Source organism: Hyla sarda, unplaced genomic scaffold (genome assembly GCF_029499605.1).
Source record: "Hyla sarda isolate aHylSar1 unplaced genomic scaffold, aHylSar1.hap1 scaffold_658, whole genome shotgun sequence".
Classification (NCBI taxonomy): Eukaryota; Metazoa; Chordata; class Amphibia; order Anura; family Hylidae; genus Hyla; species Hyla sarda.
Window position 1 is genome coordinate 22,056 of NW_026610673.1, and position 24,958 is coordinate 47,013.

The 24,958-nt window shown below is 43.3% G+C and overlaps 14 pseudogenes; all 14 read right to left on the bottom strand.

Annotated features, from left to right (window-relative positions):
- Positions 1–724: 724 nt before the first annotated feature.
- On the bottom strand, positions 725–988 carry LOC130342731 (U2 spliceosomal RNA; annotated as a pseudogene).
- A 1,464-nt stretch (positions 989–2,452) lies between these two features.
- LOC130342732 (U2 spliceosomal RNA) lies at positions 2,453–2,716 on the bottom strand (annotated as a pseudogene).
- A 1,473-nt stretch (positions 2,717–4,189) lies between these two features.
- Positions 4,190–4,453, bottom strand: LOC130342734 (U2 spliceosomal RNA; annotated as a pseudogene).
- A 1,458-nt stretch (positions 4,454–5,911) lies between these two features.
- Positions 5,912–6,175, bottom strand: LOC130342735 (U2 spliceosomal RNA; annotated as a pseudogene).
- A 1,498-nt stretch (positions 6,176–7,673) lies between these two features.
- Positions 7,674–7,937, bottom strand: LOC130342706 (U2 spliceosomal RNA; annotated as a pseudogene).
- A 1,486-nt stretch (positions 7,938–9,423) lies between these two features.
- Positions 9,424–9,687, bottom strand: LOC130342736 (U2 spliceosomal RNA; annotated as a pseudogene).
- A 1,492-nt stretch (positions 9,688–11,179) lies between these two features.
- Positions 11,180–11,443, bottom strand: LOC130342724 (U2 spliceosomal RNA; annotated as a pseudogene).
- Positions 11,444–12,907: 1,464 nt separating this feature from the next.
- Positions 12,908–13,162, bottom strand: LOC130342733 (U2 spliceosomal RNA; annotated as a pseudogene).
- A 1,479-nt stretch (positions 13,163–14,641) lies between these two features.
- On the bottom strand, positions 14,642–14,905 carry LOC130342738 (U2 spliceosomal RNA; annotated as a pseudogene).
- A 1,473-nt stretch (positions 14,906–16,378) lies between these two features.
- LOC130342739 (U2 spliceosomal RNA) lies at positions 16,379–16,642 on the bottom strand (annotated as a pseudogene).
- Positions 16,643–18,124: 1,482 nt separating this feature from the next.
- Positions 18,125–18,388, bottom strand: LOC130342740 (U2 spliceosomal RNA; annotated as a pseudogene).
- A 1,476-nt stretch (positions 18,389–19,864) lies between these two features.
- LOC130342719 (U2 spliceosomal RNA) lies at positions 19,865–20,130 on the bottom strand (annotated as a pseudogene).
- Positions 20,131–21,606: 1,476 nt separating this feature from the next.
- Positions 21,607–21,870, bottom strand: LOC130342741 (U2 spliceosomal RNA; annotated as a pseudogene).
- A 1,477-nt stretch (positions 21,871–23,347) lies between these two features.
- LOC130342742 (U2 spliceosomal RNA) lies at positions 23,348–23,611 on the bottom strand (annotated as a pseudogene).
- Positions 23,612–24,958: the final 1,347 nt, after the last annotated feature.

Below are 24,958 nucleotides of genomic sequence, written 5' to 3' on the forward strand. Positions count from 1 at the left end.
TTCTTTCTGTCATTCAGACTTTCATTCATTCGATCTCTCTCACTCACTTGCTTTAACTCATTTGTTCTCACTCACTCACTCACTCACTCAATCACTCACTCACTCATTCACTCTCACTCACTCTCACTCTCTCACTCACTCGCTCACTAAGTCAGTCTCTCTCTCTCTCTCTCTTTTTCTTTTTATATATATTTTTTTCCGTCTTCTTCTTCTTCTTCTTCTTCTTCTTCTTCAGACCCTGTCATAGCACTAATGCCTTTCCAATACCACCAGCAGATGGAGACACTCCATTGCAACATTGGTTGTGACAGCAGTTTCTAAAAACAAATGCCTCATGGCGGATTTCCCATCCATCAATGGATGGTAAATTTTGTTTTTATCATTCACTGACCACAGAAACCAATGCATGGTCAAGCAACAGCAATGACACACCCTTGTGTATAGGCATGAGACCCTCATGTCATTTAACAGGATTCAGCACCACCCACAAGACAGCTACCTGTCATGTCATGTCAAACCTGCACAGGTGTGCTAGATTATTATTATTTAGTTTTATTTTATTTTTTTACACCAATCAGTGTGCAAACATGGTCATTAAAACGCTAAATGAATAGACGTTCATAAACCAGTCAGTGCAACTCATCATTTTGGTCTCCAATTCTCAAACTCAAATTCTCACCCACGGAGGATTAAATGAGAATCTTTCTTGTTTAACACTGGAATGGGGTGGTGCACTGTTCACTACCCGAAGATACTGCCACATCGGGTCAATGCATAGGGCGACAGAAGCAAGCTTCCAAATCAGCTCCCTTTCTCAAAAATCCATTTAATTTATGGTCCCCAGATAGGGAACGTATGTATCAGTATGTGCTCACAAGTCACCCAAGTGCAAGTATTCACACAAAAAAAAACGTGCCTCAGGATGCGATCTGTCGCAAGATCCTTTCTTTTTTTACACTTGATCTAAGCCAAAAGGCCTAGAGGGGATAACCGGGAAAGGGGTGGACCCAACCATGTCCCCTTCATGAGCACTCACATTACTCATAGGAATGGAAGGAAGGCTGGCAGCCAACCAGCCTCCCATACACTTTCTGGGTGGGTGGCAGTCAGCCACCCATACATACATACAGCACAGGCTAAACCCACATCATCACTTAAAAAAAGGACAGGCGACCATTGCACTCTGATGGAGCATTTAGCAATGCAATCCATAGCCTGGCTTTTGCCTGAACCCCCATCACTCCTCCTCTTGCATATAAGACAATATTTCAGATCTGCATATGAAAACAACACGCCTACCTTTGTTGCACATAGCTGCCTGCCTGTCTCTAGTTACCCCACTGGCTGTAGCTGCGTCCCTTCCGACATGGAATAACACCAACTGTAACGATAAACTGAAAATTAACAGTATAAACCTGCATCATTTTGGACTCTGGTATTTGATGAATCCGGGTGACCTGACAATCGATGGTGGTGCCGCTGGTGATTCTGGCCTTCTTGGAATCTGTTGGGCCTATGTGTTAGCTCACACATCACTTGGGTATCCATGGTAACTACCACAACATGGTCATCTGCAGTTTACATCTAGCCCGTGGCATTGAATGGCATTTTAAAAGTGCTAAGGGTCCTGGTGCAATAATCCTCCCATGAGGATCAGCCTCAACGGCTTTGTAGATTGCACTCATGTCAGCAACTCCATATACATTTTTTTTTCTTCATGCTTCTTTCTTCATCCTTTTTTCTTTCTGTCATTCAGACTTTCATTCATTCGATCTCTCTCACTCACTTGCTTTAACTCATTTGTTCTCACTCACTCACTCACTCACTCAATCACTCACTCACTCATTCACTCTCACTCACTCTCACTCTCTCACTCACTCGCTCACTAAGTCAGTCTCTCTCTCTCTCTCTCTTTTTCTTTTTATATATATTTTTTTCCGTCTTCTTCTTCTTCTTCTTCAGACCCTGTCATAGCACTAATGCCTTTCCAATACCACCAGCAGATGGAGACACTCCATTGCAACATTGGTTGTGAGCAGCAGTTTCTAAAAACAAATGCCTCATGGCGGATTTCCCATCCATCAATGGATGGTAAATTTTGTTTTTATCATTCACTGACCACAGAAACCAATGCATGGTCAAGCAACAGCAATGACACACCCTTGTGTATAGGCATGAGACCCTCATGTCATTTAACAGGATTCAGCACCACCCACAAGACAGCTACCTGTCATGTCATGTCAAACCTGCACAGGTGTGCTAGATTATTATTATTTAGTTTTATTTTATTTTTTTACACCAATCAGTGTGCAAACATGGTCATTAAAACGCTAAATGAATAGACGTTCATAAACCAGTCAGTGCAACTCATCATTTTGGTCTCCAATTCTCAAACTCAAATTCTCACCCACGGAGGATTAAATGAGAATCTTTCTTGTTTAACACTGGAATGGGGTGGTGCACTGTTCACTACCCGAAGATACTGCCACATCGGGTCAATGCATAGGGCGACAGAAGCAAGCTTCCAAATCAGCTCCCTTTCTCAAAAATCCATTTAATTTATGGTCCCCAGATAGGGAACGTATGTATCAGTATGTGCTCACAAGTCACCCAAGTGCAAGTATTCACACAAAAAAAAACGTGCCTCAGGATGCGATCTGTCGCAAGATCCTTTCTTTTTTTACACTTGATCTAAGCCAAAAGGCCTAGAGGGGATAACCGGGAAAGGGGTGGACCCAACCATGTCCCCTTCATGAGCACTCACATTACTCATAGGAATGGAAGGAAGGCTGGCAGCCAACCAGCCTCCCATACACTTTCTGGGTGGGTGGCAGTCAGCCACCCATACATACATACAGCACAGGCTAAACCCACATCATCACTTAAAAAAAGGACAGGCGACCATTGCACTCTGATGGAGCATTTAGCAATGCAATCCATAGCCTGGCTTTTGCCTGAACCCCCATCACTCCTCCTCTTGCATATAAGACAATATTTCAGATCTGCATATGAAAACAACACGCCTACCTTTGTTGCACATAGCTGCCTGCCTGTCTCTAGTTACCCCACTGGCTGTAGCTGCGTCCCTTCCGACATGGAATAACACCAACTGTAACGATAAACTGAAAATTAACAGTATAAACCTGCATCATTTTGGACTCTGGTATTTGCTGAATCCGGGTGACCTGACAATCGATGGTGGTGCCGCTGGTGATTCTGGCCTTCTTGGAATCTGTTGGGCCTATGTGTTAGCTCACACATCACTTGAGTATCCATGGTAACTACCACAACATGGTCATCTGCAGTTTACATCTAGCCCGTGGCATTGAATGGCATTTTAAAAGTGCTAAGGGTCCTGGTGCAATAATCCTCCCATGAGGATCAGCCTCAACGGCTTTGTAGATTGCACTCATGTCAGCAACTCCATATACATTTTTTTTTCTTCATGCTTCTTTCTTCATCCTTTTTTCTTTCTGTCATTCAGACTTTCATTCATTCGATCTCTCTCACTCACTTGCTTTAACTCATTTGTTCTCACTCACTCACTCACTCACTCAATCACTCACTCACTCATTCACTCTCACTCACTCTCACTCTCTCACTCACTCGCTCACTAAGTCAGTCTCTCTCTCTCTCTCTCTTTTTCTTTTTATATATATTTTTTTCCGTCTTCTTCTTCTTCTTCTTCTTCTTCTTCAGACCCTGTCATAGCACTAATGCCTTTCCAATACCACCAGCAGATGGAGACACTCCATTGCAACATTGGTTGTGAGCAGCAGTTTCTAAAAACAAATGCCTCATGGCGGATTTCCCATCCATCAATGGATGGTAAATTTTGTTTTTATCATTCACTGACCACAGAAACCAATGCATGGTCAAGCAACAGCAATGACACACCCTTGTGTATAGGCATGAGACCCTCATGTCATTTAACAGGATTCAGCACCACCCACAAGACAGCTACCTGTCATGTCATGTCAAACCTGCACAGGTGTGCTAGATTATTATTATTTAGTTTTATTTTATTTTTTTACACCAATCAGTGTGCAAACATGGTCATTAAAACGCTAAATGAATAGACGTTCATAAACCAGTCAGTGCAACTCATCATTTTGGTCTCCAATTCTCAAACTCAAATTCTCACCCACGGAGGATTAAATGAGAATCTTTCTTGTTTAACACTGGAATGGGGTGGTGCACTGTTCACTACCCGAAGATACTGCCACATCGGGTCAATGCATAGGGCGACAGAAGCAAGCTTCCAAATCAGCTCCCTTTCTCAAAAATCCATTTAATTTATGGTCCCCAGATAGGGAACGTATGTATCAGTATGTGCTCACAAGTCACCCAAGTGCAAGTATTCACACAAAAAAAAACGTGCCTCAGGATGCGATCTGTCGCAAGATCCTTTCTTTTTTTACACTTGATCTAAGCCAAAAGGCCTAGAGGGGATAACCGGGAAAGGGGTGGACCCAACCATGTCCCCTTCATGAGCACTCACATTACTCATAGGAATGGAAGGAAGGCTGGCAGCCAACCAGCCTCCCATACACTTTCTGGGTGGGTGGCAGTCAGCCACCCATACATACATACAGCACAGGCTAAACCCACATCATCACTTAAAAAAAGGACAGGCGACCATTGCACTCTGATGGAGCATTTAGCAATGCAATCCATAGCCTGGCTTTTGCCTGAACCCCCATCACTCCTCCTCTTGCATATAAGACAATATTTCAGATCTGCATATGAAAACAACACGCCTACCTTTGTTGCACATAGCTGCCTGCCTGTCTCTAGTTACCCCACTGGCTGTAGCTGCGTCCCTTCCGACATGGAATAACACCAACTGTAACGATAAACTGAAAATTAACAGTATAAACCTGCATCATTTTGGACTCTGGTATTTGCTGAATCCGGGTGACCTGACAATCGATGGTGGTGCCGCTGGTGATTCTGGCCTTCTTGGAATCTGTTGGGCCTATGTGTTAGCTCACACATCACTTGGGTATCCATGGTAACTACCACAACATGGTCATCTGCAGTTTACATCTAGCCCGTGGCATTGAATGGCATTTTAAAAGTGCTAAGGGTCCTGGTGCAATAATCCTCCCATGAGGATCAGCCTCAACGGCTTTGTAGATTGCACTCATGTCAGCAACTCCATATACATTTTTTTTTCTTCATGCTTCTTTCTTCATCCTTTTTTCTTTCTGTCATTCAGACTTTCATTCATTCGATCTCTCTCACTCACTTGCTTTAACTCATTTGTTCTCACTCACTCACTCACTCAATCACTCACTCACTCATTCACTCTCACTCACTCTCACTCTCTCACTCACTCGCTCACTAAGTCAGTCTCTCTCTCTCTCTCTTTTTCTTTTTATATATATTTTTTTCCGTCTTCTTCTTCTTCTTCTTCAGACCCTGTCATAGCACTAATGCCTTTCCAATACCACCAGCAGATGGAGACACTCCATTGCAACATTGGTTGTGAGCAGCAGTTTCTAAAAACAAATGCCTCATGGCGGATTTCCCATCCATCAATGGATGGTAAATTTTGTTTTTATCATTCACTGACCACAGAAACCAATGCATGGTCAAGCAACAGCAATGACACACCCTTGTGTATAGGCATGAGACCCTCATGTCATTTAACAGGATTCAGCACCACCCACAAGACAGCTACCTGTCATGTCATGTCAAACCTGCACAGGTGTGCTAGATTATTATTATTTAGTTTTATTTTATTTTTTTACACCAATCAGTGTGCAAACATGGTCATTAAAACGCTAAATGAATAGACGTTCATAAACCAGTCAGTGCAACTCATCATTTTGGTCTCCAATTCTCAAACTCAAATTCTCACCCACGGAGGATTAAATGAGAATCTTTCTTGTTTAACACTGGAATGGGGTGGTGCACTGTTCACTACCCGAAGATACTGCCACATCGGGTCAATGCATAGGGCGACAGAAGCAAGCTTCCAAATCAGCTCCCTTTCTCAAAAATCCATTTAATTTATGGTCCCCAGATAGGGAACGTATGTATCAGTATGTGCTCACAAGTCACCCAAGTGCAAGTATTCACACAAAAAAAAACGTGCCTCAGGATGCGATCTGTCGCAAGATCCTTTCTTTTTTTACACTTGATCTAAGCCAAAAGGCCTAGAGGGGATAACCGGGAAAGGGGTGGACCCAACCATGTCCCCTTCATGAGCACTCACATTACTCATAGGAATGGAAGGAAGGCTGGCAGCCAACCAGCCTCCCATACACTTTCTGGGTGGGTGGCAGTCAGCCACCCATACATACATACAGCACAGGCTAAACCCACATCATCACTTAAAAAAAGGACAGGCGACCATTGCACTCTGATGGAGCATTTAGCAATGCAATCCATAGCCTGGCTTTTGCCTGAACCCCCATCACTCCTCCTCTTGCATATAAGACAATATTTCAGATCTGCATATGAAAACAACACGCCTACCTTTGTTGCACATAGCTGCCTGCCTGTCTCTAGTTACCCCACTGGCTGTAGCTGCGTCCCTTCCGACATGGAATAACACCAACTGTAACGATAAACTGAAAATTAACAGTATAAACCTGCATCATTTTGGACTCTGGTATTTGCTGAATCCGGGTGACCTGACAATCGATGGTGGTGCCGCTGGTGATTCTGGCCTTCTTGGAATCTGTTGGGCCTATGTGTTAGCTCACACATCACTTGGGTATCCATGGTAACTACCACAACATGGTCATCTGCAGTTTACATCTAGCCCGTGGCATTGAATGGCATTTTAAAAGTGCTAAGGGTCCTGGTGCAATAATCCTCCCATGAGGATCAGCCTCAACGGCTTTGTAGATTGCACTCATGTCAGCAACTCCATATACATTTTTTTTTCTTCATGCTTCTTTCTTCATCCTTTTTTCTTTCTGTCATTCAGACTTTCATTCATTCGATCTCTCTCACTCACTTGCTTTAACTCATTTGTTCTCACTCACTCACTCACTCACTCACTCAATCACTCACTCACTCATTCACTCTCACTCACTCTCACTCTCTCACTCACTCGCTCACTAAGTCAGTCTCTCTCTCTCTCTCTCTTTTTCTTTTTATATATATTTTTTTCCGTCTTCTTCTTCTTCTTCTTCTTCTTCTTCTTCTTCTTCTTCTTCTTCTTCAGACCCTGTCATAGCACTAATGCCTTTCCAATACCACCAGCAGATGGAGACACTCCATTGCAACATTGGTTGTGAGCAGCAGTTTCTAAAAACAAATGCCTCATGGCGGATTTCCCATCCATCAATGGATGGTAAATTTAGTTTTTATCATTCACTGACCACAGAAACCAATGCATGGTCAAGCAACAGCAATGACACACCCTTGTGTATAGGCATGAGACCCTCATGTCATTTAACAGGATTCAGCACCACCCACAAGACAGCTACCTGTCATGTCATGTCAAACCTGCACAGGTGTGCTAGATTATTATTATTTAGTTTTATTTTATTTTTTTACACCAATCAGTGTGCAAACATGGTCATTAAAACGCTAAATGAATAGACGTTCATAAACCAGTCAGTGCAACTCATCATTTTGGTCTCCAATTCTCAAACTCAAATTCTCACCCACGGAGGATTAAATGAGAATCTTTCTTGTTTAACACTGGAATGGGGTGGTGCACTGTTCACTACCCGAAGATACTGCCACATCGGGTCAATGCATAGGGCGACAGAAGCAAGCTTCCAAATCAGCTCCCTTTCTCAAAAATCCATTTAATTTATGGTCCCCAGATAGGGAACGTATGTATCAGTATGTGCTCACAAGTCACCCAAGTGCAAGTATTCACACAAAAAAAACCGTGCCTCAGGATGCGATCTGTCGCAAGATCCTTTCTTTTTTTACACTTGATCTAAGCCAAAAGGCCTAGAGGGGATAACCGGGAAAGGGGTGGACCCAACCATGTCCCCTTCATGAGCACTCACATTACTCATAGGAATGGAAGGAAGGCTGGCAGCCAACCAGCCTCCCATACACTTTCTGGGTGGGTGGCAGTCAGCCACCCATACATACATACAGCACAGGCTAAACCCACATCATCACTTAAAAAAAGGACAGGCGACCATTGCACTCTGATGGAGCATTTAGCAATGCAATCCATAGCCTGGCTTTTGCCTGAACCCCCATCACTCCTCCTCTTGCATATAAGACAATATTTCAGATCTGCATATGAAAACAACACGCCTACCTTTGTTGCACATAGCTGCCTGCCTGTCTCTAGTTACCCCACTGGCTGTAGCTGCGTCCCTTCCGACATGGAATAACACCAACTGTAACGATAAACTGAAAATTAACAGTATAAACCTGCATCATTTTGGACTCTGGTATTTGCTGAATCCGGGTGACCTGACAATCGATGGTGGTGCCGCTGGTGATTCTGGCCTTCTTGGAATCTGTTGGGCCTATGTGTTAGCTCACACATCACTTGGGTATCCATGGTAACTACCACAACATGGTCATCTGCAGTTTACATCTAGCCCGTGGCATTGAATGGCATTTTAAAAGTGCTAAGGGTCCTGGTGCAATAATCCTCCCATGAGGATCAGCCTCAACGGCTTTGTAGATTGCACTCATGTCAGCAACTCCATATACATTTTTTTTTCTTCATGCTTCTTTCTTCATCCTTTTTTCTTTCTGTCATTCAGACTTTCATTCATTCGATCTCTCTCACTCACTTGCTTTAACTCATTTGTTCTCACTCACTCACTCACTCACTCACTCAATCACTCACTCACTCATTCACTCTCACTCACTCTCACTCTCTCACTCACTCGCTCACTAAGTCAGTCTCTCTCTCTCTCTCTCTTTTTCTTTTTATATATATTTTTTTCCGTCTTCTTCTTCTTCTTCTTCTTCTTCTTCTTCTTCTTCAGACCCTGTCATAGCACTAATGCCTTTCCAATACCACCAGCAGATGGAGACACTCCATTGCAACATTGGTTGTGAGCAGCAGTTTCTAAAAACAAATGCCTCATGGCGGATTTCCCATCCATCAATGGATGGTAAATTTTGTTTTTATCATTCACTGACCACAGAAACCAATGCATGGTCAAGCAACAGCAATGACACACCCTTGTGTATAGGCATGAGACCCTCATGTCATTTAACAGGATTCAGCACCACCCACAAGACAGCTACCTGTCATGTCATGTCAAACCTGCACAGGTGTGCTAGATTATTATTATTTAGTTTTATTTTATTTTTTTACACCAATCAGTGTGCAAACATGGTCATTAAAACGCTAAATGAATAGACGTTCATAAACCAGTCAGTGCAACTCATCATTTTGGTCTCCAATTCTCAAACTCAAATTCTCACCCACGGAGGATTAAATGAGAATCTTTCTTGTTTAACACTGGAATGGGGTGGTGCACTGTTCACTACCCGAAGATACTGCCACATCGGGTCAATGCATAGGGCGACAGAAGCAAGCTTCCAAATCAGCTCCCTTTCTCAAAAATCCATTTAATTTATGGTCCCCAGATAGGGAACGTATGTATCAGTATGTGCTCACAAGTCACCCAAGTGCAAGTATTCACACAAAAAAAAACGTGCCTCAGGATGCGATCTGTCGCAAGATCCTTTCTTTTTTTACACTTGATCTAAGCCAAAAGGCCTAGAGGGGATAACCGGGAAAGGGGTGGACCCAACCATGTCCCCTTCATGAGCACTCACATTACTCATAGGAATGGAAGGAAGGCTGGCAGCTAACCAGCCTCCCATACACTTTCTGGGTGGGTGGCAGTCAGCCACCCATACATACATACAGCACAGGCTAAACCCACATCATCACTTAAAAAAAGGACAGGCGACCATTGCACTCTGATGGAGCATTTAGCAATGCAATCCATAGCCTGGCTTTTGCCTGAACCCCCATCACTCCTCCTCTTGCATATAAGACAATATTTCAGATCTGCATATGAAAACAACACGCCTACCTTTGTTGCACATAGCTGCCTGCCTGTCTCTAGTTACCCCACTGGCTGTAGCTGCGTCCCTTCCGACATGGAATAACACCAACTGTAACGATAAACTGAAAATTAACAGTATAAACCTGCATCATTTTGGACTCTGGTATTTGCTGAATCCGGGTGACCTGACAATCGATGGTGGTGCCGCTGGTGATTCTGGCCTTCTTGGAATCTGTTGGGCCTATGTGTTAGCTCACACATCACTTGGGTATCCATGGTAACTACCACAACATGGTCATCTGCAGTTTACATCTAGCCCGTGGCATTGAATGGCATTTTAAAAGTGCTAAGGGTCCTGGTGCAATAATCCTCCCATGAGGATCAGCCTCAACGGCTTTGTAGATTGCACTCATGTCAGCAACTCCATATACATTTTTTTTTCTTCATGCTTCTTTCTTCATCCTTTTTTCTTTCTGTCATTCAGACTTTCATTCATTCGATCTCTCTCACTCACTTGCTTTAACTCATTTGTTCTCACTCACTCACTCACTCACTCACTCAATCACTCACTCACTCATTCACTCTCACTCACTCTCACTCTCTCACTCACTCGCTCACTAAGTCAGTCTCTCTCTCTCTCTCTCTTTTTCTTTTTATATATATTTTTTTCCGTCTTCTTCTTCTTCTTCTTCTTCTTCTTCTTCTTCTTCTTCTTCAGACCCTGTCATAGCACTAATGCCTTTCCAATACCACCAGCAGATGGAGACACTCCATTGCAACATTGGTTGTGAGCAGCAGTTTCTAAAAACAAATGCCTCATGGCGGATTTCCCATCCATCAATGGATGGTAAATTTTGTTTTTATCATTCACTGACCACAGAAACCAATGCATGGTCAAGCAACAGCAATGACACACCCTTGTGTATAGGCATGAGACCCTCATGTCATTTAACAGGATTCAGCACCACCCACAAGACAGCTACCTGTCATGTCATGTCAAACCTGCACAGGTGTGCTAGATTATTATTATTTAGTTTTATTTTATTTTTTTACACCAATCAGTGTGCAAACATGGTCATTAAAACGCTAAATGAATAGACGTTCATAAACCAGTCAGTGCAACTCATCATTTTGGTCTCCAATTCTCAAACTCAAATTCTCACCCACGGAGGATTAAATGAGAATCTTTCTTGTTTAACACTGGAATGGGGTGGTGCACTGTTCACTACCCGAAGATACTGCCACATCGGGTCAATGCATAGGGCGACAGAAGCAAGCTTCCAAATCAGCTCCCTTTCTCAAAAATCCATTTAATTTATGGTCCCCAGATAGGGAACGTATGTATCAGTATGTGCTCACAAGTCACCCAAGTGCAAGTATTCACACAAAAAAAAACGTGCCTCAGGATGCGATCTGTCGCAAGATCCTTTCTTTTTTTACACTTGATCTAAGCCAAAAGGCCTAGAGAGGATAACCGGGAAAGGGGTGGACCCAACCATGTCCCCTTCATGAGCACTCACATTACTCATAGGAATGGAAGGAAGGCTGGCAGCCAACCAGCCTCCCATACACTTTCTGGGTGGGTGGCAGTCAGCCACCCATACATACATACAGCACAGGCTAAACCCACATCATCACTTAAAAAAAGGACAGGCGACCATTGCACTCTGATGGAGCATTTAGCAATGCAATCCATAGCCTGGCTTTTGCCTGAACCCCCATCACTCCTCCTCTTGCATATAAGACAATATTTCAGATCTGCATATGAAAACAACACGCCTACCTTTGTTGCACATAGCTGCCTGCCTGTCTCTAGTTACCCCACTGGCTGTAGCTGCGTCCCTTCCGACATGGAATAACACCAACTGTAACGATAAACTGAAAATTAACAGTATAAACCTGCATCATTTTGGACTCTGGTATTTGCTGAATCCGGGTGACCTGACAATCGATGGTGGTGCCGCTGGTGATTCTGGCCTTCTTGGAATCTGTTGGGCCTATGTGTTAGCTCACACATCACTTGGGTATCCATGGTAACTACCACAACATGGTCATCTGCAGTTTACATCTAGCCCGTGGCATTGAATGGCATTTTAAAAGTGCTAAGGGTCCTGGTGCAATAATCCTCCCATGAGGATCAGCCTCAACGGCTTTGTAGATTGCACTCATGTCAGCAACTCCATATACATTTTTTTTTCTTCATGCTTCTTTCTTCATCCTTTTTTCTTTCTGTCATTCAGACTTTCATTCATTCGATCTCTCTCACTCACTTGCTTTAACTCATTTGTTCTCACTCACTCACTCACTCACTCAATCACTCACTCACTCATTCACTCTCACTCACTCTCACTCTCTCACTCACTCGCTCACTAAGTCAGTCTCTCTCTCTCTCTCTCTTTTTCTTTTTATATATATTTTTTTCCGTCTTCTTCTTCTTCTTCTTCATACCCTGTCATAGCACTAATGCCTTTCCAATACCACCAGCAGATGGAGACACTCCATTGCAACATTGGTTGTGAGCAGCAGTTTCTAAAAACAAATGCCTCATGGCGGATTTCCCATCCATCAATGGATGGTAAATTTTGTTTTTATCATTCACTGACCACAGAAACCAATGCATGGTCAAGCAACAGCAATGACACACCCTTGTGTATAGGCATGAGACCCTCATGTCATTTAACAGGATTCAGCACCACCCACAAGACAGCTACCTGTCATGTCATGTCAAACCTGCACAGGTGTGCTAGATTATTATTATTTAGTTTTATTTTATTTTTTTACACCAATCAGTGTGCAAACATGGTCATTAAAACGCTAAATGAATAGACGTTCATAAACCAGTCAGTGCAACTCATCATTTTGGTCTCCAATTCTCAAACTCAAATTCTCACCCACGGAGGATTAAATGAGAATCTTTCTTGTTTAACACTGGAATGGGGTGGTGCACTGTTCACTACCCGAAGATACTGCCACATCGGGTCAATGCATAGGGCGACAGAAGCAAGCTTCCAAATCAGCTCCCTTTCTCAAAAATCCATTTAATTTATGGTCCCCAGATAGGGAACGTATGTATCAGTATGTGCTCACAAGTGCAAGTATTCACACAAAAAAAAACGTGCCTCAGGATGCGATCTGTCGCAAGATCCTTTCTTTTTTTACACTTGATCTAAGCCAAAAGGCCTAGAGGGGATAACCGGGAAAGGGGTGGACCCAACCATGTCCCCTTCATGAGCACTCACATTACTCATAGGAATGGAAGGAAGGCTGGCAGCCAACCAGCCTCCCATACACTTTCTGGGTGGGTGGCAGTCAGCCACCCATACATACATACAGCACAGGCTAAACCCACATCATCACTTAAAAAAAGGACAGGCGACCATTGCACTCTGATGGAGCATTTAGCAATGCAATCCATAGCCTGGCTTTTGCCTGAACCCCCATCACTCCTCCTCTTGCATATAAGACAATATTTCAGATCTGCATATGAAAACAACACGCCTACCTTTGTTGCACATAGCTGCCTGCCTGTCTCTAGTTACCCCACTGGCTGTAGCTGCGTCCCTTCCGACATGGAATAACACCAACTGTAACGATAAACTGAAAATTAACAGTATAAACCTGCATCATTTTGGACTCTGGTATTTGCTGAATCCGGGTGACCTGACAATCGATGGTGGTGCCGCTGGTGATTCTGGCCTTCTTGGAATCTGTTGGGCCTATGTGTTAGCTCACACATCACTTGGGTATCCATGGTAACTACCACAACATGGTCATCTGCAGTTTACATCTAGCCCGTGGCATTGAATGGCATTTTAAAAGTGCTAAGGGTCCTGGTGCAATAATCCTCCCATGAGGATCAGCCTCAACGGCTTTGTAGATTGCACTCATGTCAGCAACTCCATATACATTTTTTTTTCTTCATGCTTCTTTCTTCATCCTTTTTTCTTTCTGTCATTCAGACTTTCATTCATTCGATCTCTCTCACTCACTTGCTTTAACTCATTTGTTCTCACTCACTCACTCACTCACTCAATCACTCACTCACTCATTCACTCTCACTCACTCTCACTCTCTCACTCACTCGCTCACTAAGTCAGTCTCTCTCTCTCTCTCTCTTTTTCTTTTTATATATATTTTTTTCCGTCTTCTTCTTCTTCTTCTTCTTCTTCTTCTTCTTCAGACCCTGTCATAGCACTAATGCCTTTCCAATACCACCAGCAGATGGAGACACTCCATTGCAACATTGGTTGTGAGCAGCAGTTTCTAAAAACAAATGCCTCATGGCGGATTTCCCATCCATCAATGGATGGTAAATTTTGTTTTTATCATTCACTGACCACAGAAACCAATGCATGGTCAAGCAACAGCAATGACACACCCTTGTGTATAGGCATGAGACCCTCATGTCATTTAACAGGATTCAGCACCACCCACAAGACAGCTACCTGTCATGTCATGTCAAACCTGCACAGGTGTGCTAGATTATTATTATTTAGTTTTATTTTATTTTTTTACACCAATCAGTGTGCAAACATGGTCATTAAAACGCTAAATGAATAGACGTTCATAAACCAGTCAGTGCAACTCATCATTTTGGTCTCCAATTCTCAAACTCAAATTCTCACCCACGGAGGATTAAATGAGAATCTTTCTTGTTTAACACTGGAATGGGGTGGTGCACTGTTCACTACCCGAAGATACTGCCACATCGGGTCAATGCATAGGGCGACAGAAGCAAGCTTCCAAATCAGCTCCCTTTCTCAAAAATCCATTTAATTTATGGTCCCCAGATAGGGAACGTATGTATCAGTATGTGCTCACAAGTCACCCAAGTGCAAGTATTCACACAAAAAAAAACGTGCCTCAGGATGCGATCTGTCGCAAGATCCTTTCTTTTTTTACACTTGATCTAAGCCAAAAGGCCTAGAGGGGATAACCAGGAAAGGGGTGGACCCAACCATGTCCCCTTCATGAGCACTCACATTACTCATAGGAATGGAAGGAAGGCTGGCAGCCAACCAGCCTCCCATACACTTTCTGGGTGGGTGGCAGTCAGCCACCCATACATACATACAGCACAGGCTAAACCCACATCATCACTTAAAAAAAGGACAGGCGACCATTGCACTCTGATGGAGCATTTAGCAATGCAATCCATAGCCTGGCTTTTGCCTGAACCCCCATCACTCCTCCTCTTGCATATAAGACAATATTTCAGATCTGCATATGAAAACAACACGCCTACCTTTGTTGCACATAGCTGCCTGCCTGTCTCTAGTTACCCCACTGGCTGTAGCTGCGTCCCTTCCGACATGGAATAACACCAACTATAACGATAAACTGAAAATTAACAGTATAAACCTGCATCATTTTGGACTCTGGTATTTGCTGAATCCGGGTGACCTGACAATCGATGGTGGTGCCGCTGGTGATTCTGGCCTTCTTGGAATCTGTTGGGCCTATGTGTTAGCTCACACATCACTTGGGTATCCATGGTAACTACCACAACATGGTCATCTGCAGTTTACATCTAGCCCGTGGCATTGAATGGCATTTTAAAAGTGCTAAGGGTCCTGGTGCAATAATCCTCCCATGAGGATCAGCCTCAACGGCTTTGTAGATTGCACTCATGTCAGCAACTCCATATACATTTTTTTTTCTTCATGCTTCTTTCTTCATCCTTTTTTCTTTCTGTCATTCAGACTTTCATTCATTCGATCTCTCTCACTCACTTGCTTTAACTCATTTGTTCTCACTCACTCACTCACTCACTCAATCACTCACTCACTCATTCACTCTCACTCACTCTCACTCTCTCACTCACTCGCTCACTAAGTCAGTCTCTCTCTCTCTCTCTCTTTTTCTTTTTATATATATTTTTTTCCGTCTTCTTCTTCTTCTTCTTCTTCTTCTTCAGACCCTGTCATAGCACTAATGCCTTTCCAATACCACCAGCAGATGGAGACACTCCATTGCAACATTGGTTGTGAGCAGCAGTTTCTAAAAACAAATGCCTCATGGCGGATTTCCCATCCATCAATGGATGGTAAATTTTGTTTTTATCATTCACTGACCACAGAAACCAATGCATGGTCAAGCAACAGCAATGACACACCCTTGTGTATAGGCATGAGACCCTCATGTCATTTAACAGGATTCAGCACCACCCACAAGACAGCTACCTGTCATGTCATGTCAAACCTGCACAGGTGTGCTAGATTATTATTATTTAGTTTTATTTTATTTTTTTACACCAATCAGTGTGCAAACATGGTCATTAAAACGCTAAATGAATAGACGTTCATAAACCAGTCAGTGCAACTCATCATTTTGGTCTCCAATTCTCAAACTCAAATTCTCACCCACGGAGGATTAAATGAGAATCTTTCTTGTTTAACACTGGAATGGGGTGGTGCACTGTTCACTACCCGAAGATACTGCCACATCGGGTCAATGCATAGGGCGACAGAAGCAAGCTTCCAAATCAGCTCCCTTTCTCAAAAATCCATTTAATTTATGGTCCCCAGATAGGGAACGTATGTATCAGTATGTGCTCACAAGTCACCCAAGTGCAAGTATTCACACAAAAAAAAACGTGCCTCAGGATGCGATCTGTCGCAAGATCCTTTCTTTTTTTACACTTGATCTAAGCCAAAAGGCCTAGAGGGGATAACCGGGAAAGGGGTGGACCCAACCATGTCCCCTTCATGAGCACTCACATTACTCATAGGAATGGAAGGAAGGCTGGCAGCCAACCAGCCTCCCATACACTTTCTGGGTGGGTGGCAGTCAGCCACCCATACATACATACAGCACAGGCTAAACCCACATCATCACTTAAAAAAAGGACAGGCGACCATTGCACTCTGATGGAGCATTTAGCAATGCAATCCATAGCCTGGCTTTTGCCTGAACCCCCATCACTCCTCCTCTTGCATATAAGACAATATTTCAGATCTGCATATGAAAACAACACGCCTACCTTTGTTGCACATAGCTGCCTGCCTGTCTCTAGTTACCCCACTGGCTGTAGCTGCGTCCCTTCCGACATGGAATAACACCAACTGTAACGATAAACTGAAAATTAACAGTATAAACCTGCATCATTTTGGACTCTGGTATTTGCTGAATCCGGGTGACCTGACAATCGATGGTGGTGCCGCTGGTGATTCTGGCCTTCTTGGAATCTGTTGGGCCTATGTGTTAGCTCACACATCACTTGGGTATCCATGGTAACTACCACAACATGGTCATCTGCAGTTTACATCTAGCCCGTGGCATTGAATGGCATTTTAAAAGTGCTAAGGGTCCTGGTGCAATAATCCTCCCATGAGGATCAGCCTCAACGGCTTTGTAGATTGCACTCATGTCAGCAACTCCATATACATTTTTTTTTCTTCATGCTTCTTTCTTCATCCTTTTTTCTTTCTGTCATTCAGACTTTCATTCATTCGATCTCTCTCACTCACTTGCTTTAACTCATTTGTTCTCACTCACTCACTCACTCACTCACTCAATCACTCACTCACTCATTCACTCTCACTCACTCTCACTCTCTCACTCACTCGCTCACTAAGTCAGTCTCTCTCTCTCTCTTTTTCTTTTTATATATATTTTTTTCCGTCTTCTTCTTCTTCTTCTTCTTCTTCTTCTTCTTCTTCAGACCCTGTCATAGCACTAATGCCTTTCCAATACCACCAGCAGATGGAGACACTCCATTGCAACATTGGTTGTGAGCAGCAGTTTCTAAAAACAAATGCCTCATGGCGGATTTCCCATCCATCAATGGATGGTAAATTTTGTTTTTATCATTCACTGACCACAGAAACCAATGCATGGCCAAGCAACAGCAATGACACACCCTTGTGTATAGGCATGAGACCCTCATGTCATTTAACAGGATTCAGCACCACCCACAAGACAGCTACCTGTCATGTCATGTCAAACCTGCACAGGTGTGCTAGATTATTATTATTTAGTTTTATTTTATTTTTTTACACCAATCAGTGTGCAAACATGGTCATTAAAACGCTAAATGAATAGACGTTCATAAACCAGTCAGTGCAACTCATCATTTTGGTCTCCAATTCTCAAACTCAAATTCTCACCCACGGAGGATTAAATGAGAATCTTTCTTGTTTAACACTGGAATGGGGTGGTGCACTGTTCACTACCCGAAGATACTGCCACATCGGGTCAATGCATAGGGCGACAGAAGCAAGCTTCCAAATCAGCTCCCTTTCTCAAAAATCCATTTAATTTATGGTCCCCAGATAGGGAACGTATGTATCAGTATGTGCTCACAAGTCACCCAAGTGCAAGTATTCACACAAAAAAAAACGTGCCTCAGGATGCGATCTGTCGCAAGATCCTTTCTTTTTTTACACTTGATCTAAGCCAAAAGGCCTAGAGGGGATAACCGGGAAAGGGGTGGACCCAACCATGTCCCCTTCATGAGCACTCACATTACTCATAGGAATGGAAGGAAGGCTGGCAGCCAACCAGCCTCCCATACACTTTCTGGGTGGGTGGCAGTCAGCCACCCATACATACATACAGCACAGGCTAAACCCACATCATCACTTAAAAAAAGGACAGGCGACCATTGCACTCTGATGGAGCATTTAGCAATGCAATCCATAGCCTGGCTTTTGCCTGAACCCCCATCACTCCTCCTCTTGCATATAAGACAATATTTCAGATCTGCATATGAAAACAACACGCCTACCTTTGTTGCACATAGCTGCCTGCCTGTCTCTAGTTACCCCACTGGCTGTAGCTGCGTCCCTTCCGACATGGAATAACACCAACTGTAACGATAAACTGAAAATTAACAGTATAAACCTGCATCATTTTGGACTCTGGTATTTGCTGAATCCGGGTGACCTGACAATCGATGGTGGTGCCGCTGGTGATTCTGGCCTTCTTGGAATCTGTTGGGCCTATGTGTTAGCTCACACATCACTTGGGTATCCATGGTAACTACCACAACATGGTCATCTGCAGTTTACATCTAGCCCGTGGCATTGAATGGCATTTTAAAAGTGCTAAGGGTCCTGGTGCAATAATCCTCCCATGAGGATCAGCCTCAACGGCTTTGTAGATTGCACTCATGTCAGCAACTCCATATACATTTTTTTTTCTTCATGCTTCTTTCTTCATCCTTTTTTCTTTCTGTCATTCAGACTTTCATTCATTCGATCTCTCTCACTCATTTGCTTTAACTCATTTGTTCTCACTCACTCACTCACTCACTCACTCAATCACTCACTCACTCATTCACTCTCACTCACTCTCACTCTCTCACTCACTCGCTCACTAAGTCAGTCTCTCTCTCTCTCTTTTTCTTTTTATATATATTTTTTTCCGTCTTCTTCTTCTTCTTCTTCTTCTTCTTCTTCAGACCCTGTCATAGCACTAATGCCTTTCCAATACCACCAGCAGATGGAGACACTCCATTGCAACATTGGTTGTGAGCAGCAGTTTCTAAAAACAAATGCCTCATGGCGGATTTCCCATCCATCAATGGATGGTAAATTTTGTTTTTATCATTCACTGACCACAGAAACCAATGCATGGTCAAGCAACAGCAATGACACACCCTTGTGTATAGGCATGAGACCCTCATGTCATTTAACAGGATTCAGCACCACCCACAAGACAGCTACCTGTCATGTCATGTCAAACCTGCACAGGTGTGCTAGATTATTATTATTTAGTTTTATTTTATTTTTTTACACCAATCAGTGTGCAAACATGGTCATTAAAACGTTAAATGAATAGACGTTCATAAACCAGTCAGTGCAACTCATCATTTTGGTCTCCAATTCTCAAACTCAAATTCTCACCCACGGAGGATTAAATGAGAATCTTTCTTGTTTAACACTGGAATGGGGTGGTGCACTGTTCACTACCCGAAGATACTGCCACATCGGGTCAATGCATAGGGCGACAGAAGCAAGCTTCCAAATCAGCTCCCTTTCTCAAAAATCCATTTAATTTATGGTCCCCAGATAGGGAACGTATGTATCAGTATGTGCTCACAAGTCACCCAAGTGCAAGTATTCACACAAAAAAAAACGTGCCTCAGGATGCGATCTGTCGCAAGATCCTTTCTTTTTTTTTACACTTGATCTAAGCCAAAAGGCCTAGAGGGGATAACCGGGAAAGGGGTGGACCCAACCATGTCCCCTTCATGAGCACTCACATTACTCATAGGAATGGAAGGAAGGCTGGCAGCCAACCAGCCTCCCATACACTTTCTGGGTGGGTGGCAGTCAGCCACCCATACATACATACAGCACAGGCTAAACCCACATCATCACTTAAAAAAAGGACAGGCGACCATTGCACTCTGATGGAGCATTTAGCAATGCAATCCATAGCCTGGCTTTTGCCTGAACCCCCATCACTCCTCCTCTTGCATATAAGACAATATTTCAGATCTGCATATGAAAACAACACGCCTACCTTTGTTGCACATAGCTGCCTGCCTGTCTCTAGTTACCCCACTGGCTGTAGCTGCGTCCCTTCCGACATGGAATAACACCAACTGTAACGATAAACTGAAAATTAACAGTATAAACCTGCATCATTTTGGACTCTGGTATTTGCTGAATCCGGGTGACCTGACAATCGATGGTGGTGCCGCTGGTGATTCTGGCCTTCTTGGAATCTGTTGGGCCTATGTGTTAGCTCACACATCACTTGGGTATCCATGGTAACTACCACAACATGGTCATCTGCAGTTTACATCTAGCCCGTGGCATTGAATGGCATTTTAAAAGTGCTAAGGGTCCTGGTGCAATAATCCTCCCATGAGGATCAGCCTCAACGGCTTTGTAGATTGCACTCATGTCAGCAACTCCATATACATTTTTTTTTCTTCATGCTTCTTTCTTCATCCTTTTTTCTTTCTGTCATTCAGACTTTCATTCATTCGATCTCTCTCACTCACTTGCTTTAACTCATTTGTTCTCACTCACTCACTCACTCACTCAATCACTCACTCACTCATTCACTCTCACTCACTCTCACTCTCTCACTCACTCGCTCACTAAGTCAGTCTCTCTCTCTCTCTCTCTTTTTCTTTTTATATATATTTTTTTCCGTCTTCTTCTTCTTCTTCTTCTTCTTCTTCTTCAGACCCTGTCATAGCACTAATGCCTTTCCAATACCACCAGCAGATGGAGACACTCCATTGCAACATTGGTTGTGAGCAGCAGTTTCTAAAAACAAATGCCTCATGGCGGATTTCCCATCCATCAATGGATGGTAAATTTTGTTTTTATCATTCACTGACCACAGAAACCAATGCATGGTCAAGCAACAGCAATGACACACCCTTGTGTATAGGCATGAGACCCTCATGTCATTTAACAGGATTCAGCACCACCCACAAGACAGCTACCTGTCATGTCATGTCAAACCTGCACAGGTGTGCTAGATTATTATTATTTAGTTTTATTTTATTTTTTTACACCAATCAGTGTGCAAACATGGTCATTAAAACGCTAAATGAATAGACGTTCATAAACCAGTCAGTGCAACTCATCATTTTGGTCTCCAATTCTCAAACTCAAATTCTCACCCACGGAGGATTAAATGAGAATCTTTCTTGTTTAACACTGGAATGGGGTGGTGCACTGTTCACTACCCGAAGATACTGCCACATCGGGTCAATGCATAGGGCGACAGAAGCAAGCTTCCAAATCAGCTCCCTTTCTCAAAAATCCATTTAATTTATGGTCCCCAGATAGGGAACGTATGTATCAGTATGTGCTCACAAGTCACCCAAGTGCAAGTATTCACACAAAAAAAAACGTGCCTCAGGATGCGATCTGTCGCAAGATCCTTTCTTTTTTTACACTTGATCTAAGCCAAAAGGCCTAGAGGGGATAACCGGGAAAGGGGTGGACCCAACCATGTCCCCTTCATGAGCACTCACATTACTCATAGGAATGGAAGGAAGGCTGGCAGCCAACCAGCCTCCCATACACTTTCTGGGTGGGTGGCAGTCAGCCACCCATACATACATACAGCACAGGCTAAACCCACATCATCACTTAAAAAAAGGACAGGCGACCATTGCACTCTGATGGAGCATTTAGCAATGCAATCCATAGCCTGGCTTTTGCCTGAACCCCCATCACTCCTCCTCTTGCATATAAGACAATATTTCAGATCTGCATATGAAAACAACACGCCTACCTTTGTTGCACATAGCTGCCTGCCTGTCTCTAGTTACCCCACTGGCTGTAGCTGCGTCCCTTCCGACATGGAATAACACCAACTGTAACGATAAACTGAAAATTAACAGTATAAACCTGCATCATTTTGGACTCTGGTATTTGCTGAATCCGGGTGACCTGACAATCGATGGTGGTGCCGCTGGTGATTCTGGCCTTCTTGGAATCTGTTGGGCCTATGTGTTAGCTCACACATCACTTGGGTATCCATGGTAACTACCACAACATGGTCATCTGCAGTTTACATCTAGCCCGTGGCATTGAATGGCATTTTAAAAGTGCTAAGGGTCCTGGTGCAATAATCCTCCCATGAGGATCAGCCTCAACGGCTTTGTAGATTGCACTCATGTCAGCAACTCCATATACATTTTTTTTTCTTCATGCTTCTTTCTTCATCCTTTTTTCTTTCTGTCATTCAGACTTTCATTCATTCGATCTCTCTCACTCACTTGCTTTAACTCATTTGTTCTCACTCACTCACTCACTCACTCACTCAATCACTCACTCACTCATTCACTCTCACTCACTCTCACTCTCTCACTCACTCGCTCACTAAGTCAGTCTCTCTCTCTCTCTCTCTTTTTCTTTTTATATATATTTTTTTCCGTCTTCTTCTTCTTCTTCTTCTTCTTCTTCAGACCCTGTCATAGCACTAATGCCTTTCCAATACCACCAGCAGATGGAGACACTCCATTGCAACATTGGTTGTGAGCAGCAGTTTCTAAAAACAAATGCCTCATGGCGGATTTCCCATCCATCAATGGATGGTAAATTTTGTTTTTATCATTCACTGACCACAGAAACCAATGCATGGTCAAGCAACAGCAATGACACACCCTTGTGTATAGGCATGAGACCCTCATGTCATTTAACAGGATTCAGCACCACCCACAAGACAGCTACCTGTCATGTCATGTCAAACCTGCACAGGTGTGCTAGATTATTATTATTTAGTTTTATTTTATTTTTTTACACCAATCAGTGTGCAAACATGGTCATTAAAACGCTAAATGAATAGACGTTCATAAACCAGTCAGTGCAACTCATCATTTTGGTCTCCAATTCTCAAACTCAAATTCTCACCCACGGAGGATTAAATGAGAATCTTTCTTGTTTAACACTGGAATGGGGTGGTGCACTGTTCACTACCCGAAGATACTGCCACATCGGGTCAATGCATAGGGCGACAGAAGCAAGCTTCCAAATCAGCTCCCTTTCTCAAAAATCCATTTAATTTATGGTCCCCAGATAGGGAACGTATGTATCAGTATGTGCTCACAAGTCACCCAAGTGCAAGTATTCACACAAAAAAAAACGTGCCTCAGGATGCGATCTGTCGCAAGATCCTTTCTTTTTTTACACTTGATCTAAGCCAAAAGGCCTAGAGGGGATAACCGGGAAAGGGGTGGACCCAACCATGTCCCCTTCATGAGCACTCACATTACTCATAGGAATGGAAGGAAGGCTGGCAGCCAACCAGCCTCCCATACACTTTCTGGGTGGGTGGCAGTCAGCCACCCATACATACATACAGCACAGGCTAAACCCACATCATCACTTAAAAAAAGGACAGGCGACCATTGCACTCTGATGGAGCATTTAGCAATGCAATCCATAGCCTGGCTTTTGCCTGAACCCCCATCACTCCTCCTCTTGCATATAAGACAATATTTCAGATCTGCATATGAAAACAACACGCCTACCTTTGTTGCACATAGCTGCCTGCCTGTCTCTAGTTACCCCACTGGCTGTAGCTGCGTCCCTTCCGACATGGAATAACACCAACTGTAACGATAAACTGAAAATTAACAGTATAAACCTGCATCATTTTGGACTCTGGTATTTGCTGAATCCGGGTGACCTGACAATCGATGGTGGTGCCGCTGGTGATTCTGGCCTTCTTGGAATCTGTTGGGCCTATGTGTTAGCTCACACATCACTTGGGTATCCATGGTAACTACCACAACATGGTCATCTGCAGTTTACATCTAGCCCGTGGCATTGAATGGCATTTTAAAAGTGCTAAGGGTCCTGGTGCAATAATCCTCCCATGAGGATCAGCCTCAACGGCTTTGTAGATTGCACTCATGTCAGCAACTCCATATACATTTTTTTTTCTTCATGCTTCTTTCTTCATCCTTTTTTCTTTCTGTCATTCAGACTTTCATTCATTCGATCTCTCTCACTCACTTGCTTTAACTCATTTGTTCTCACTCACTCACTCACTCACTCAATCACTCACTCACTCATTCACTCTCACTCACTCTCACTCTCTCACTCACTCGCTCACTAAGTCAGTCTCTCTCTCTCTCTCTCTTTTTCTTTTTATATATATTTTTTTCCGTCTTCTTCTTCTTCTTCTTCTTCTTCTTCAGACCCTGTCATAGCACTAATGCCTTTCCAATACCACCAGCAGATGGAGACACTCCATTGCAACATTGGTTGTGAGCAGCAGTTTCTAAAAACAAATGCCTCATGGCGGATTTCCCATCCATCAATGGATGGTAAATTTTGTTTTTATCATTCACTGACCACAGAAACCAATGCATGGTCAAGCAACAGCAATGACACACCCTTGTGTATAGGCATGAGACCCTCATGTCATTTAACAGGATTCAGCACCACCCACAAGACAGCTACCTGTCATGTCATGTCAAACCTGCACAGGTGTGCTAGATTATTATTATTTAGTTTTATTTTATTTTTTTACACCAATCAGTGTGCAAACATGGTCATTAA